This window comes from Lagopus muta, chromosome 5, assembly GCF_023343835.1.
Source record: "Lagopus muta isolate bLagMut1 chromosome 5, bLagMut1 primary, whole genome shotgun sequence".
NCBI classification, from domain to species: Eukaryota; Metazoa; Chordata; class Aves; order Galliformes; family Phasianidae; genus Lagopus; species Lagopus muta.
The window spans coordinates 41,015,405-41,029,542 of record NC_064437.1 but is presented as its reverse complement, the minus strand read 5'-3'; the positions used below and the strand labels follow the sequence as shown (position 1 = coordinate 41,029,542).

Sequence of the window (14,138 nt, the reverse complement as noted above, 5' to 3'; positions counted from 1 at the left end):
GACATCTCATCCATTGGCTGCCCATCATAGTACATATCCAGGTTAAAATTGGAGAAATAACTATACCTCTCTAAAGACTTTTAATTTGTACTCATGGGGGTAACTGGATCATGGAAGAATTGCCTTTCCAAATGTTATTTCCTGGGATCATGTACAAGCATGCTGTACTAGACTGCAAGCCGTGGTCCCTTCCAGCAATGTCAAATGTATTATGCAAGAAATCCCCTCTGCTTCATGATCATGACCACTACCATATTTGCCATCAACAAAACACCATAATATTTATCCTAAGCTTTTGTCTTCAAATATGACTGTGATGAAAAAGCGTCCAAACTCCCAAGCACAACCCATGCATCTCAGAGGAGACAACAGACTCTTTTGGCTCCAGAGCAATTTTCCGAAAGATGGGTTCTTTCTTTCTTTCTTTGTTTAAATATAAATAAATTCTGTTAAACACATAGTTTATCTCTAAAGGAAGTAAAAAAGAGCTCCTAAAGGAAGAAAAAGGAAGAAGAGTGCTGCCAGGCCCAAACCCCACCACTTCAAAAGGCAAGAGAAACTGAGCACTGTCTTCCACATGACCTCCATCCCGTGCTGAAGCCAGCAGAGAGATGTTACCATGGCTGGGCTTACCCACAGCCCAGTCTGAGCTCCACTGAAGGAAGGCAGAGCCCTGCTGATGCAACCCAGCCTACCTAGAACCTCAGAAACTCATAACACTACCATGGTGCCCAGGTTCAGCTTGCGTTGGACAAACAACAGCATGGGGCTTGCAAAGGGCAGGCTCTGCAAGAACACATCCCCAGACTACAAGAACCCATCTAAGCACAAAGGGTGTAGTAGATCCACCGTACATGGCTGCTGCACAGGACTACCAGCTCCCACTGCTCCTAGCCAGCATGCTGGCAGCAAACTCATCTCTAATTCTGTCACAGCCATCAACAGGCTGCACAGTCACAATACTTGAAAAACCTAACAGTAACTCCCCACTCTCTTCTGAGCAGCTTATTTAAAGCTCTTTGAAGCCCAGCTCATCTGTTCTGCAGTAAGCTGAAAGATCTTCTGTGCTACAGAATGTAAATCCCGTATGTCATGTGTCTATGTAAACATGCTGTGATCATACTGTATCTCATGTGCATCTTACAGGAGCATACCAAACTAACATTACTGAGGCAGCACTTTTTCCATGCACTCAAACATCATTTTGGAGTCAGCATTGCAGTACAGCAAAAGGCTCAAGGCACTTCTAAGGTAACGTCAGAAAACAAAGCTAACCACTCACATCAAACAAGCTAATGGCATTGCAGGAGGAGACGTGACCCAGAGTGACTAAATACACACGTATAGCCATCTGTAGTTGCAGGTAATGTTTCAAAAGCCATTCCTAAAAGACCTAAACAGTTCTCACAGAAATGCTCCACAAAAGTTGGCTGGGACACTGAAATACACCAAATACAAACCTGAAGTTAGAGTAATTTGAGTGCTTTCCTTCCCTTACCCTTTTCTGGAGCAGTATGGAGGAAGAGGGATATGGGCATTACCAGTCACTCCACAAACTGAGCATCAAAGAGGCATCAGCAGCATGTTAACAGGTCCATGAAACAGCTGCTGGCAGTCTGCAAAGGGCTGCCCACTTTCTTGTGGTTTTGATGAAAACAGGCTCCAAAGAACAGCCTGGAGGGCTGCAAAGCCAGCTGCAAACAAGCAGCAGATAGCCCATTGGTAGCCATTAGTGTACAGTGCTACATAACAGTGGAAGGAGAGGAAATGTGAGCCACTTTCAGACACCATAACCAGGAGAGCAAGGAAGAGCGTAAGCAAATAAGGGCCAGGTAGCATGGAAATGTGTGAATCATGAGGGGAGCAGAAGAAAGGAAATAAAGCCTTTTCTCTTTATCAGCTCTGAAACAGAAGTAGAAGGGGGAGAGAAAACAGGAGATCAAGAATGGAAACTGCAACTGGATTTCTGAAGATATTGAATGTGTTTAAAGCTTTGTTCATGCTACTTTTCTACATGAACATTTGCCACTGCTGTTGTAGAAGTTTGGGAAGCATTATTTGCAATATTACCAATCAGAAGCTTCATTTATAACAATCTTACAAAACTTAGTTTTTCTTTAAAATCATGATTATGTGATATGTCTTTACCTGCATTTAGAGATTTCAACACAGGTGCTTCAAGACTGAAGAAGCAAGATCATCCTGCTTTGTTTGTAACAAAAACAAAACAGCAACAAAACAAAGAAGCAAACAAACAAACAAAACCTCCACACCTGTCTGGAAGGAATACATAATACTGAGGTAGTACTGTGATGGAAAAGGCTGTTGGCATTTGTCAGAGACAATACAGGGACATATGGAAAACAGTAGCAACTTTATGCATTTTGTTTCAATTTTGTCACTGGAAAGAATTTTTCTTTAGAAGAGATCTGCGCAGTAGCTCTCTAAAGGATGTATATCTTTTTTTCTTTTCTTTTAATACTGGACTCCAGTTTTACCCATCTGGAACAGAGCACCCAACCTACATGGTGACAGTAGCCTCTTGGGAGAAATGCTTGTCAGCATCAGGGCTTTGCTTCCCCTTGAAGAAACCCCCATACTCCTGATGAGTTCTGCTCTGCCACAATAACCACAATTGCTAGATTTAAAAAAAAAAAAAAAAAAAAAAAAAAAAAAAAAAAAAAAAAGAAAGAAAAAACAAAGTTTCTAGTAAAACTACTTTTATGTTGTTGCTGTTATGTTTACTTTGCCACATCCAGCATCCCAGAATTAGGTAGCTACAAGCTCAGTATCCAAGATCTGTTTTCTGTAGCACTACAGAATGTTTTACCCTCCCTTTTCCATGTAAATGGCAGGCAGTGCTGTCCTGTTGATGCCTGCAGGAGTTGCAAATTGCCTTATGTAACTTCTTCGGGACAGTCACATTTCAAACCAAGAAATCCTATTACCAAAACACCCATGTCAATTGCAGGATTATCAAATACAAATCTAATGGCTTAACGCAATAACTTGTAAGTTCTCGTCATCCTGGAGAGGAAAACTGACTTCAGTGGTCTCTTCTGAATTCCAGGTCAGATGGGACCCCTCCCCCCCCCCAGTCCCTTCCTGAGAGCGGAGTCAGTCAGGACAGTCCCTATAAAGTAATGTGGGTAATAAGTACAGGAGGGTTAGCAGGGAACTGCCCCAGACAGTAATAGTGCATCCTGAAGCTGATTATGACTTGAGTTGATTTCTCTTTTAACTCATGTGCAAAACTAAAAGCTGGCTGTAAGGCCAGTATCTTAAGTTTTGCTTTCAGTAATAAAGCTGGAGCAATCCCACTGACTGCTATAATCCTCAGCAAATACTGCTAAAAAGCTAATCAAGAGCTAAATCTTTTAGTCCCAACTAGGTCAAAATTATAGACAGTTATAATGAGAATATTGCCTGCAAGGCAGTGGGGGGGATTTAACCCTATGGAATGCCTCCAGGAAAAACAGTAAAAATATATTTTTTAAAATGCTTCTCTTACTTCCATTTTCTTTGCACAGAATAATAAAAAGAAAGGAATTTTCCTTTTCATTCATTAAGATCCTGTTTCATAACTAGGTGCAAAACTTAAAAATGAGTTTTCATAAAATGGTGGCAGGCTTTATCTGACATCAGAAAAGAAAGTAAGTGACCCTTGAAAAAAACACAACTGTATGGGAAAAATCACACAGCTTGGACTAGCTGAGCCTGGTTTCACTACAGCCAGAATGAACCAATTTAATGCACTTTGTTTCAGTGTTTAAATGTCTTTTTAAAAATCACTTGAGATTAGCCCGGTGGGGGAACAAGACCTAGGAACTTTCATGAAAGCCTTTTTAAATAACAATACACAGGTCCCAAGCAATAGGGGTCACCATTTCACTTAGAAGTTGTCATACAACCTCTTATCTACATTTTTGAACGGAGAAGCATCTCATTACCAGCAGCAAGTGTTCTAAAAGGAAGACACAACAGACACTGGAAGACAGAAACTAGAAAAGCTGACCCTATGCAATGCACGAAATCTTTTTTCAGCCCTCTTGGAACTGTATCCTATCATCTAGATGTCCTTCCCAGCTGTACTAAAGTCAGCCCACTTTTCAATCTTGCTCCATTCTCTGTATCTACTGACTGTTTTGTACAACACTTTGTATATGAAAAGAAGGGAAATGGGTTAAGAGGAGGGAATTAGCTTTAATTTACCCTCCCCCTTCTTTAATCCTTGAGTATCCATTTGGTTTTGGTTAAGAAATAAAAACGAAACTCAGGACCAGGAACTGTTTCATGCACGCTCTCGCAGAGGCTCTCCCTTGGCAGCACAGCCCACTGCCTGCTGCTCACCGCCACGCAGCCTCTCGGAGCTCTCCTGCAGAAACACTGCTTCAAACAGAGCTGCAGCCTCATACACCCTTCAGGAGCTGCTTTCTGTTTTACTGTGCATACACCTGCCACCTTGCTTTCCAGGATAGTTACCACTCTTGAGCAAAATGGACATACTTTATCCACATACGTAAAACTTCGACTTAAAACAACACTCTCCAGCAGTTTAACAGCAAACCTGGGGCAGGCACTGCGGGACACATCTTGAAAGCAAAACCCTTTTCCTGCACATGTTCAGTAGGTTGTGCACCAAGACCTTTGCTTCATTCTACTTTTTGTCTCTCCTGGCTTCAGAATCCCACCTCTGCTCTAGGGGCAGTAGGTGCCACATGACTTAAGCAGGACTGCCCCCAAGTCCTACTTCCCCCACTGCAGGGGGAGCAGAGGGCTGCAGTGAAGCATGCACTCTGGCTCACTGAATTCAGCAGGAAGTGAGGGTATCTAGAATATTGCAGCGTAATGACTTCAGTATAAACTTTTGAAACCTGCTCAGTGAGTGAATCAGGGGGAAAACACCACCAAAAAAAAAAAGTTGCAAGGAACCATGCATGCTGAAACCACAAAACCAGATTAAACCTCAAGCAAACTATTGGCAGCAGAAATCCATTGTGAAGGCTCGCGCCACATGTGTGAGCATCACTCCTTGGAGCCAGGCAGGAGCGTGCCTCCACTTTAACCTGTTCTGCACAACCCAACACTGACCTTAATGGGGAGAAATGCAAATAAGTAAAAAGATTTAATTAAGTTTTCGAGAGTCATCAAATCAAACCCCTGCCACCATGCAGCTCCAGGTACTTACTAAATAAAAATAGCAAGTAAAAACCCCTAAGCTAATCATATTCCCCCCTTAAATATACTTTTCTGGTGCTTTAAACAGTGTCTTTCTTTCTGACAATGTTTGACTCCCTTCCTTGAAGACTTTACCTTTAAAAACAACCCTAACTGGATCACCTTATCTCAAACTCAATTAAAAGAAGGGGGAGGTGGAGGAGAGAACCTTCAGGCAAAGATTAAGCTTGGAAATTTTCAGCCTGAAAGGTGTTCTGAAATGTAAGTAATTGAAAGCAGGAGGGAGATGCTTAGACCAGCTTCGGCAACCACGGGTTGCACGACAGCCATGACAAAATACCATCAGTGGCGATTGGGAATTACTACCCAGAGAAGTTTCTACAGAAGTCCCTGATATCAGCGAGCTCCTCGGTGCTCGCCACGAATTCCTCCCCGATTACCTGCTGAGTGCAGCCCGGCCCTGCCCGCTGTCCCCGGGCCCCCTCCAGCCGGCAGCCGCCTGGCTCCCACCCTTGCACTGCCGGAGGGAGCACCGCTCGGGGGCAGAGCCTCGCTTTCTCCCAGCCGGGCACCGGGCTGCCGCCCAGCCCCATGGCCAACGCCACGCTTTCTGGATTCCATCTCCACGCTTAATTTGCGTTGACTGACATTAATGAAAACAAGGTGATTACTGCGTGGAATAGCCCTCTGCCTCTCCACGAAAGTGCCTTAAAAAGAGCACGGAGCACTGCAAGGAAGAGCCATTACTCGGATGATTTTTCAAAATTATTTTTAAAAGTTCTCCCTCTAAAATTTAAAGAGACACCTTTGCCCCGTAAGCCTTCTCGGTCACTGGGAGCTCTAGCTACCCAGTTCTGCGAGTGCACGTTTCCTCGCTGCTGCAAGAAGGGCTCCGGCCGGACCCTGAGGCTGCACCGCCCTGGCCACGCGTGGCTGTGCGCGGCACCGCCGCCCGCTGCGGGAGCGGGCAGAGGCCGGGTAGGGCAGGGCAGGGGCAGGCCCGCCGAGGCTCCTCGTGGCCCCACGGCCCGCAGCGGGGCTGCAGGGGGCAGACAAAGGGGCCGAAGCTGGGGCCGCTCCCGCCGCAGCCCGGGGCTCGCCGAGGGGATGCGGCACCCTCGGAGGAGGAGAACGCAGCGCGTCCCCGCTCCCCTGCCGTTTTGCGGGAGTGGCTGAGGGTCCCGACTCTCCGGGCTAGGTGCCCCGCTCGCCCCTCCGTCTCTCCGTTTCCAGGAAGGCTCCGGCGCAGACCGGACTCGTCCTCCCCCCAGGCCGGCAGCGGCCTCCCCTCCCCGCCTCGGTTCCACACCGGGCCGGGAGAGAAGGGAGTATTGCAAAGAATAAAAAGTGTGTGGGCTGGGGGGGGAGGGGGGGAAAGGGAGAAGGAGAAAGCAACGCGTCGTCCCACGTACGTACCACGGCTAACAGGAAGGGGCGACGCGGGCATGGCTGGGCTGGGCTCGGAGCGGGTCATGCTCACGCCTCGCTGCCTGTCCCCATGGCGCGGTGAGCCCAGCGCGGCAGACGGAGCCTCGGTGGCGCCGGGCCGCGAAACGTGCTCTCGGCGTCGCCCCTGGCCGGACCCTCCGGGAGGGAGCGGGGAGGGGGCGGCTCGGCGGGGCGCTCGCCGCACCGAGCCCTCTCGGCAGGCGGCAAAACGCGCCCTGGATCCCCGCGGCAGGAGCGGGATTCCCCGCCCGCCCCCGGGCAGCGGGCAGCAGACGGCAGCGCCGCGCACCCCGGGGCGGGCTCGGGGCCGGGGGAGCGTCTCCTGCCCTCCCGCCGCCCCAGGAGTGCTTGAGAGGGAGCGGGCCCGAGGCAGTGGAAGGGAGGCGGGTGGTCCGTTCCGCCTGGAGCTCTCCAGCTGAGGAGGTGACACAGAAATCACCTTTTTGCTCTTGTTTCGGCTGGAAGAGGGAGCTTCTCTCCGTCCTCCGCTCGTGGCCGAAGGGCCGTGAGGCAGCGCACCGAAGAGCGAGAAAACGGCCTTCTGCGAGGGGAAGCCGTGCTCTGCTCTCCCCACCTCCACCCCTTCCATTAAAAGCCATCCATGATTTTCGGTGCTCCTTTCCCGAAGGAAGGGGCGAGCAGTATGCTTTAATATCAAGGCTGGACCACTCGTCCTTCTCCCGGGTCGTTATCACGGCAGCCTTTTGTCAGGGCGCAAAGCGGCCGCCGATCCGCTGTCCCCTCGGATGTCCCTTCAGAGAACAGATGTTGGAAATGGATCTATGAAACAATACACCATAGCAGCACGGGTTTTTTAAAGCGTCATTATTAAATCCCTTGCTGCTTGCTATAAAGCACTTAAAATGCGAAGCAAGCCATTCAGATGCAAGTCTGCAGGGAGGCTTTTCGGCTATGTATGAGAGCAGAAGCACTGCCCATCTCCGTTCCCACAAGGATGTTCTAAACGCTCGCATTTCGTTAGCTATTTTCATTTGCACACAAGAAAGGAGGCAGCAGCACAGACAGCAGCTTATTGTCACTGCCGGCTCCTGTGGGCAGTCGCTCAGTGATGGGTAACCCATCACTGGTCTGTCACCTCATCCTCTGCTCTCCTCCCCTTCCTTTCCTTGCAGTCAAAAAGGAATACTTGGGAATCATATCCAAGCTCGCAGATGCTTCAGATATAATAAAGCAAACTCATGTATGCCTGAATTTCATATTTGCCCGGTCAGCCTCCTCTGGCTGCTAACTTAAACTGAGTGCAGGGGTTCTCTGCTCTGGCTGCAACCAGAGATTGCTTGAGTGCAGTGCTGGATATGGAGGACTCTGTCGTGCTGAAGGCCTGCCCTGCTAAAAAGAACAAGAACCACAAATACATGATTTGAGAAGTAAAAACTATTGCTGTCCAAGTGCTGCACATGGCATAAGTGGAAGAGAACTGGATCTTGATGGTAAAACCACACATAAGCACAGAGCATGGTTCTTGGGAAGGTGGGAATACACTGCAAGTTGTGGGCTTGAACATAAAGGTGAGAAATGAGTAACTCAGAAAAAAAGCAGCAAGATGGCTTGACTAGAACATAAAATATAACAGGAGCAAACAAACCACTGCACACTGCCACTGCTCTATTCAAAACTCTGCTAAAATCAAGGAAAAAAATCAGAACTATCAGTTGTTCACTTTCACCAATACAAACATAGATGCTTGTGGTCTTCAATGCCAACAAGCTGGAAGGTGAGCAGCAGAAAGGAACGATCCTATCCGGCAGTGCTAAGCCTACTACAGTAAAAGCTGAATATAAAGGTCTGTAGAAAGATTTCACAGTAATCACTGGCTGAGCAACATGAATGGTGGATGAAATTCTTTCGCTCAAATGCAAAGTGAAGCACATGGGGGAAAGATGGAAACTCTGAATTAGCCACTTCAACTCAAAATAGAGATCCTGGTTCCATTACAGATAGCTCTGTAATACTCTTAAGTGTGCTCAGTAGTGTCAGGAATCATTAGAAAAAGGAGGAGAGAAAAGAAGAGGGAGCATTACTATTGAATATATTGTGCAGTTCTCATCTACATAGCTTAAAAGGGGTAAAGTACAACCTGAAAAGGCACAGGAGTGATAAGGGCACCAACAGTGTAAGGAATAGCGAAACTCTCCGAGGTTAAATGTCAAACAACATGCTATATAAACAAAGCAGCATAGAAAGTATTAACAGTGATCACTGCTTCTCTGAAGCACAGGATATCAAGACAATGTATCAAATATCAGAAGACATCTACTTTTTTATAGAGTGCACTGTTAAACCATAGAACTCACTGCTACACAACATTACAGACACTAAAAAGTTTTTTCAAGACAACAGTAATGGGAAAGTGTTGAATCAAAATCTACTTAATGGAAGAGGGCCATTTTAGCTATGTATTACTGGAAGGTAGAAGAGTCTCTTTAAATAATAGCTCCGTATCTACTACAGCTTTCTTCCAGAGATATGCTGCTGACTGTCACAAGCAGATTCTCAGCCTAACACAGGACTACCATATCTGTGCTTTTATCCAAAGGAATATCAGAATGATACCTGCAAAACAGGTACAACTGGACATTGAAGTATTGAAGAATAAAATGCATAAGCCTTTAGTAGCTACACATTGCTGCCATCTTTAGCACAAGAAGTCTGCACTGAGCATCAGGGAGCCACACAAGGCAGCTGCTCCCTGAGGAGCAGGGAGACAAGCACAGTCACACAACCAGCAGGGCAAGGACCACGCTGGCCAGCACCTGGTCCTGCTGTGCCCACACAAGGGAAACAGGATAGGTCTGAGGATAGCAGGTAAATCCAGGGGTCCTGCTGGATGCTGAAATTGCAGGTGATGGGACAGACCTGAGGCCAAACCAAGAAGTCAGCCTACGGGTTGTAATCAGATCTAGGGATCCAAGGAGAAAACAATGCATGACATAATCTAAGTGAATGCTGGACAGAGCCCAGAGTAGCCAAAAAAGACTGCCATCGAAATCCAGATCAACTGGCTCCATAGCTCTTCCAAGTATGAACTTAAATAGAAGTCCTGTGTCCATGGACAGAGCACGTGCAGAGACCCCAAACACAGCTGATCAGGGCCATGAAGGCCTGTTAGTTCTCTGACACTGAAATCATGGATGTTGGCCCTAAATCACTCCTGTGGAGTCATCCAGATCAGATCTCCGATCATATGCTATCAATCCCATGAGGAGGGGCTAGATTTGCCTGATGTCAAACCTTAGTTAAGCCTTTCACAAACTGAAAGCCCTAGGAATTATACCACAAAGACATCTAAGCTGCTCTGCAGGGGAAAGATTGGATTTTTCCAGGTCTATGTTGGCTTTTGGGGCCAAACGATTACAATGGAAATATTATGCTGAGACATAAGAACCAGTTCCTTGTTCAATCACAAAGCATAGATTAAAGCATCTACCTTGCAAAGGCTTTCTCATATTTACTGGCTTTGCGGTGAGAGAAGGCAGTTGGCCTGCTTGCAGACCAGACTTGTCCTTGAAAGCCATACGCCGTGCTGATGTGGTGCTGTGCCTGCAAGCCCAGCTGAGCACAAGCCAACCACTTTTAAAGTCTTTGTATCTGCAATACAGATGAATCACCTGCAGAACTGTCAGTTGGCAATATCTGAAAGAGAAGTCTTGAATAGCGTGTGTTTAATGCAGAAACTCTTTAATTCTAATTGTGGTTTTGACAATGACTTCCTCATTTAGTCTTTCTTGGCCTCAGTTCTGTAGATTGTATCTACCTGCGAGATAGGCACTGGAAAGTAAGTTAAGATCTGGAAGCATGCTGAATACAGTTAGTTTAAGCATTAATACTATTTTGTAAGACTGTGATTTCCTCTTCTGCCTCACTTATATTCAGATCCATTGAATCTAATCTAAATATTTTTGATTGGATATTCTTGCCCTGCAGCTGACAGATGGCACATAGCAAACAAGTTTTCTAGCTATGGCCCAAGCTTTCCATGTGCCTTTGAAAATGACAACTTGAGAGTAGGCTGTAAGTCAGATGAAATGCCCTCTCTAGGGCAGTAGCTTGCCCCTATTTTCACTTTCCTTGGGAAATCTTGGGCCTTGTTTCACTGCATGACTGTCCATGAGAATATAATTACAGAATGGCTTTGATTAGAAGAGACCTTAAAGATCATCAAACCCCAACCCCCTAACAATGGTCAGGGTTGCCAACCACTAGATCAGGCTGCACGTGGTCCCATCCAACCTGGCCTTGATCCCTCCCTAGGGATGGGGCATCCACAACTCCTCTGGGCAGCTTTCTCCACTGCCTCACCACCCTCTGAGTAAAGTATTTCTTCCTAACGTTTAACCAAAATTTACCCTCCTTTATTTTAAAGCCATCCCCCCTTGTCCTAGCACTATCTGTGCAGTCACTCCACTTCTTGCTTATAAGCTCCCTTCAAGTACTGGAAGGCTGGATTGAGGCCTTCCCAGAGTCTACTCTTGTCCAAGCTAAACAAAAATTATCCCTTTCCACCATGATGAACTTTCCAGCTGTATGTTCTGTAGATACCAGCCTAACCACTCTGAATATCTGTTGATTATACACTGTCCAACCAATTCTTTATCTACTGAATAGTCCAGCCCTCAAATCCATACCTCTCCAACCTAGAGACAAAGGTGTGTAACAGACAACAACAAAGCCCTTGCACAAATCTAGTGCATGAGAGCAGAATAACTGCTGTGCCTGGCCAACAAATGCAGTTTGGCAGTAAACACCGTGTCTATAAAGAGAGCAGCTAATGCTCTGTGCACCAGCCTGATGTTTATGGCTGCTTCAAGTCTACTGCATTTGTGCAGTAAGTCCTATTAATTTGTTCCAGAGTGTGCTAAGTGCACACCTCCTCCCCACATGTGAGCTGACAGCTCAGCTTGAGAAACTTGGTGCTACAGTATTTGCCAACTCCTTGACTGAATAGTCAAATATTTCTGCTCCTTAAAGACCTCACTGACACAGGTAGGGACTATTATGGTCCTGATTACACCAACAGGTCTTAATGGCCCTGACCAGCCACACCCGTGATCCCTACCTTGCACCCCAAGCCCAGGGCCCAACATTTTTTCCTCTTTTTTTTTTTTTTAAGCTATGCTATAACTATGCTGGCTTTGTCTTTTGGCTCTGTTTCCTCTTAGATCCTTGCTGCTGGATGAGCTTCAGTCTTACCTTCAAATTTTATCTCCTACTGTTCCTGATCTGCCCTTGTGAGCAAACCTTGGATTTACTCAATCCACCTGCTCTGGCTACTGATGGAGCTGGTTCACAGCACCCAGCTCTGTGTTCTGCTGCAGGACTGTGCCCTATTGGCAAGGATCAGCCTGTGCTGTGGTCGCTTTTGGCTCACTCCAGCTCAGGAAGCAGCATTATCTTATTTACTGGTTACCGGGAAGACTGAGGCAAGTTATTGAGACTTGCTCAGTTATTTTCTGCAAGCTATGCTTTTAGAAAAGGAAAAAAAAAAAATCTTCAAAGTGTGCCAAGTCTTGTGTGGGAGAAGCTTTTGACTGGTGGTGGTTTTGGGTGTGAGTTGAGGCAAGTGAACAGCCAGCCAGATCATCTTTCCAGCTATATGATCTCTAAAGACCAGCCTAACTTCTCTGTATACTTGTCAACTCTACATCTGTATATTTGTTGATTTTACACTTAAATATTTCTTCCAGTTTGCAGCTATGCTCTTGAGTATCCTGATGTTAATGCCTTCCCCTATTATACCATCAGTCTGTTTGGGAAGAATGACAGTCTTACAGTAAGTGTAACCTGAAAGACATTAAATATGTTGATAACTTTTAAGAATGGGACATAAAAACAAGTCACTAGAGAGATTCTTTAAAGTGCTTACATGCTTCAAGGTAAAAAGATGAAGTGATAGCAGTGAGAATGTACATAACGAAATATTGCTGTAGATGGTCAAGAAAACAGAATTCCAGAGAATATAGACAAGTAACTGAATTACATATTAATAAGTTTTAGGCTATGCACAAATTCACTGTTGAATGCACTCCTGTTAGTGCACCTCTGAGACATTTGGCATAATTTCACAATATAAGCTCCTTACTTCTTTCCTAAAAAGTGTGTGGTGCACACTTCTGTAACTCACAAGGTCTAGCAAAGTATCCTCCCAACATTCCACACCTCTGCTGAAAGTAAGTAGCAGCCATTTATGCAGCTACCAGACCTTTCTAATCACTTGTAAAACTACAAAACTTTTGGATGTTGGTGCTGTTGCAATGCTTCTGTGAGAAAACTGTAGGTAGCAGAAATGAAGCTTACTGTTGGAGCTGTCAAAGCATTATGATTGTGTTTCAGCGAGACCTTCTCCTGAGCAGAATCCCAAAAGAATACAAGCTGGCTGGGGTAAAACCATACCAACAGTGGCTATAAACCTGGTTACTTAACCCATAGGATAGTTGCTTTCACATTAGAGAATAACTTGATTAGACAACTTGAGCAAAAATTATGAGTTTCCCTGGTGTATTACAAACATAAGAAGGCTGAGTTAGTGGCTGCAAAGGACACGTTTCAGATTTTCCCAGCAAGAGAAGTCCTTGCACACCCTTGCTAAGTATTTTTTATGGCTGGGAAAAAAAATGCACATTACAGCAGCCACTCCCCAAATAAGTAATGATCAAACAAAACAAAGTAAAGTTTTCCAAATGCCACAACTTAATTTTTAAGGAATGTTAAAGGAAAAAAATACTAATTTCTGTTGAATGCAATTTGACATCAGCAGAAAGAAAAATGTTCCAGCAGATTTGTTTGGAAATTAGTTTCTTGTACAAGTGTTGACTGTTTTCTTCTTATTGAAAGACTGACCTTTAAAAAAGAGATTTTGACATGTTGAACTCTTGAAACTTGGCTTGATGAGTATGGGGCAAAAAGTGCGATCAGTACAATGGTCACAGCATTGGCTTTCTGACCAGTGCTGTGTAGGTGTGCTGTCCTCACCTGAGGACAAACTTCTGTCATCGGCTTTTGAAAATAAACTGAAGTGAATGGCTCCTGGTAAGCCCTAAGTGTTCAGCAAAGGCGTTGCGGGCAGCTAGAAAAATTGCCAAGAAAAATGTTGATATCTGCAGAGACGATTCTGGCGTTTATCACTGTGATTGTGAAACATAACTTCTTCCCTTTTTCATGCGTTCTGAAACTTGCGCACGGATACCGAACGTTTCCATTCTCGCAGGGCACGAAGTCCTAGGAAAGCTCGGCGCTGCAGGGCGAGGCGGTCACGTACACGCTGAAGGAACGCCTGCCACGTGCCCGAGCCTCACGGTCCGACCGAACCAAGACGCAGTTCCCGCGAGCCTCCCCGCAGCCTCTGACGCTATCGGCAGGCGCCGCAGCGCGGCCGGGCGGCCCGGCCGTGGCTCGGCGCGGCGCGGCCGCAGAGAGGGTGCCGGGCGGCCCCGGCTCCGCCCTCGCTCCGCGGCGGCGGCCCCGCGCGGCGCCATGCGCTGCCCGCTCGCCGC

The 14,138-nt window shown here is 46.2% G+C and overlaps 1 protein-coding gene across 4 annotated transcripts in view; it reads right to left on the bottom strand.

Annotated features, from left to right (window-relative positions):
• The window catches only part of TET1 (tet methylcytosine dioxygenase 1), a 74,216-nt gene extending 67,408 nt beyond the window's left edge, over window positions 1–6,808 (bottom strand). For 3 of the 4 annotated variants that reach the window (XM_048943943.1, XM_048943944.1, XM_048943945.1), the window contains exon 1: window positions 6,595–6,807. The gene's annotated coding sequence lies outside the window, so the exon portion shown is untranslated. Of the gene's footprint in view, window positions 1–6,594 lie in introns of all 4 variants that reach the window. The other variant, XM_048943946.1, reaches the window with a different exon arrangement.
• Window positions 6,809–14,138: the final 7,330 nt, after the last annotated feature.